General features: G+C 36.1%; 1 non-coding gene across 1 annotated transcript; it reads right to left on the bottom strand.

The window, feature by feature from the left end:
* Positions 1-2,856: 2,856 nt before the first annotated feature.
* Positions 2,857-2,964, bottom strand: LOC112752251 (small nucleolar RNA R71). Its single transcript, XR_003176698.1, has one exon. It is a non-coding gene; the product is annotated as a small nucleolar RNA R71 (small nucleolar RNA).
* Between the last annotated feature and the right edge of the window lie 365 nt (positions 2,965-3,329).

Below are 3,329 nucleotides of genomic sequence, written 5' to 3'. Positions count from 1 at the left end.
CATAGATTAAGGTGTGGAGCTCTGCTGTTCTTCATGAATTAATACAAAGTACTATTGCTTTTCTATTCAACTCAAGTCTATTTCTTCTCCAAGATATTCATTCGCACCAAAGAGCATGATGAATGTGATGATTATGTGACACTCATCACCATTCTCACCTATGAACGCGTGACTGACAACCACTTCCGTTCTACATGCAAACAAGCTTGAATGTGTATCTCTTGGGTTTCTAATCTAAGATTGGAACCTTCGTGGTATAGGCTAGAATTATTGGCGGCCATTCCTGAGATCCGGAACGTCTAAACCTTGTCTGTGGTATTCTGAGTAGGATCTGGGAAGGGATGACTGTGATGAGCTTCAAACTCGCGATTGTTGGGCGTGTGACAGACACAAAAGGATCAATGGATCCTATTCCAACATGATCGAGAACCGACAGATGATTAGCTGTGCAGTGACAGCGTGCGTAGAACATTTTCACTGAGAGGATGGGAAGTAGCCATTGACAACGGTTATGCCCAACATAAAGCTTGCCATGGAAAGGAGTATGAATGATTGGAAGAAGGCAATAGGAAAGCAGAGGTTCAGGAGGAACAACGCATCTTTATACACTTATCTGAAATTCCAACCAAAGAATTACATAAGTATCTCTATCTTTATTTTATGTTTTATTCATCTTTTAATTATCAATTCTCTATCACCATCTGAATTCGCCTGACTGAGATTTACAAGATGACCATAGCTTGCTTCAAGCCGATAGTCTCCGTGGGATCGACCCTTACTCACGTAAGGTATTACTTCGACGACCCAGTGCACTTGATGGTTAGTTGTGCGGAATTGTGACAAAGTGTGATTCACATTTGAGAGCTCCAAGTTCTTTGGTGCCATTGTTGATGATCACAATTTTGTGCACCATGTTTTTGGCGCCGTTGCTGGGGATTGTTCAAGTTTGGACAACTAATGGTTCATCTTGTTGCTTAGATTAGGTACTTTTCTTTTTATTTTCAGAATTTTTAAGAATGAATTCTAGAGTTTCAAGGTGATGTTCTTATCATCACAAAAGCTGATTGATTCTCATCAATTTAGTTGCTGAATGTAATGTGCTGCTGCAGCTTGGCCAACCATGTTTAATCTTTTTATACTGAAGCTTTAGACTAACATTGCATGATTCTTGGAATTCTTATTAAAAAGTTTTGAATATCTTTATTCTCTTTTCCATATAAGTTTCGAAAATCACAAAAAAATTTATAAAATCATAAAAATAAAAAATATTTTATGTTTCTTGTTTGAGTCTAGTGTCTAATTTTAAGTTTGGTGTCTTGCATGCATTATTTATTTGATCTTAGTTGTATTTTTTTTATTGTTTCTCATCATTAAAAATTCAAAAATAGTTTCAAAATTGTGTCTTTTCAAGTCAACAATACAGAGAATTGAAGATTCAGAACATTCAGTAGAGGAATTAAACAGAAAAAGCTGGGCGTTCAAAACGCCCAGTGAAGAAAGAAAACTGGCGTTTAAACGCCAGCCAGGGTACTTGGCTGGGCGTTTAACGCCCAAAAAGGTAGCATTTTGGGTGTTAAACGCCAGAATGGATGCCATTCTGGGCGTTTAACGCCAGGATGACACTAGAGGAAAGATTTTGTTTTTAATTCAAATCTTTTTCAAATTTTCATAATTTTTCAAAATCAAATCTTTTTCAAGTCATATCTTTTCAATCATATCCTTTCAAAATCAATTTCTTTCCATTTTTTATTATTTTCGAAAATCCTTTCTATAATTAATGATTCACTTCAAAATTTTCAAGTTGTTACTTGCCTATTAAGAAAGGATCAAATTTTAAATTTTGAGAATCATATCTTTTAATTTCTTGTTAGTCAAGTAATCAACTTTAATTTTAAAACTTTCTTTTTTTAAATTGATTTTCAATCATATCTTCTCAATCATATCTTTTCAATCACATCTTTTTCAAAATTAATTTTCAATCATATCTTTTTGATTTCTCATTTCAAAATCTTTTTCAAAAATCACTTAATTTCTTTCCCAATCTTAGTTTTCGAAAATCATCAATCAAATTTTCAAAATTTCTTTTAATTATTTCAAAATCTTTTACTTTAATTTTGAAAATTCTTTCCCTCTTCTCACATCCTTCTATTTAAGGACTAACACTCCTCCACTATCAACAATTCGAACTATATCCCTCTTGATAAGTTCGAATTCTTCTCTTTCTACCTTCTCCTTCTATTCTTATTTTCCTCTGACACTTCAAGGAATCTCTATATTGTAACATAGAGGATTCCATACTTTCTTGTTCTCTTCTCTTTCATATGAGCAGGAACAAAGATAAAGACATACTTGTTCAAGCTGATCCTGAACCTGAAAAGACCTTGAAGAGAAAGCTAAGATAAGCTAAAGCACAATTCTCTCTAGAGGGCCTAACAGAGCTTTTCAAGGAAGAAGAAACGATGGTAGCCGAAAACAATAATGCCAACAATGCAAGGAAGGTGCTTGGTGACTTTACTGCACCTACTCCCGATTTCTATGGGAGAAGCATCTCAATCCCTGCCATTGGAGCAAACAAGAGCTTAAGCCTCAATTAGTTTCTCTGATGCAACAGAATTGCAAGTTTCATGGACTTCCATTGGAAGATCCTCATCAGTTCTTAGCTGAATTCTTGAAAATCTGTGACACTGTCAAGACCAATGGGGTTGATCCCGAGGTCTACAAGCTTATGCTTTTTCCCTTTGCTGTAAGAGACAGAGCTAGAACATGGTTGGATTCACAACCTAAAGAAAGCCTGAACTCTTGGAAAAGCTAGTCAACGCCTTCTTGGGAAAGTTCTTTCCACCTCAAAAATTGAGCAAGCTTAGAGTGGAAGTCCAAACCTTCAGACAGAAGGAAGGTGAATCCCTCTATGAAGCATGGGAAAGATACAAGCAATTAATTAGAAGGTGTCCTTCTGACATGCTTTCAGAATAGAGCATCCATAGGTATCTTCTATGATGGTCTGTCTAAACTGTCCAAGATGTCATTGGTCAGCTCCGCTGGAGGATCTCTTCATCTGAAGAAGACGCCTGCAGAAGCTCAGGAACTCATTGAAATGGTTGCAAATAACCAATTCATGTAAACCTCTTAATGGAATCCTATGAATAATGGGACAAGTCAGAAGAAAGGAGTTCTTGAGATTGATACTCTGAATGCCATATTGGCTCAGAATAAAATATTGACCCAACAAGTCAATATGATTTCTCAGAGTCTGTTTGGAATGCAAGCAGCAACAGGCAGTACAAAGGAAGCTTCCTCTGAAAAAGAAGCTTATGATCCTGAGAAACCAG

Source organism: Arachis hypogaea, chromosome 15 (genome assembly GCF_003086295.3).
Source record: "Arachis hypogaea cultivar Tifrunner chromosome 15, arahy.Tifrunner.gnm2.J5K5, whole genome shotgun sequence".
Lineage (NCBI taxonomy): Eukaryota > Viridiplantae > Streptophyta > Magnoliopsida > Fabales > Fabaceae > Arachis > Arachis hypogaea.
This window is presented reverse-complemented; position numbering and strand designations above follow the sequence as displayed.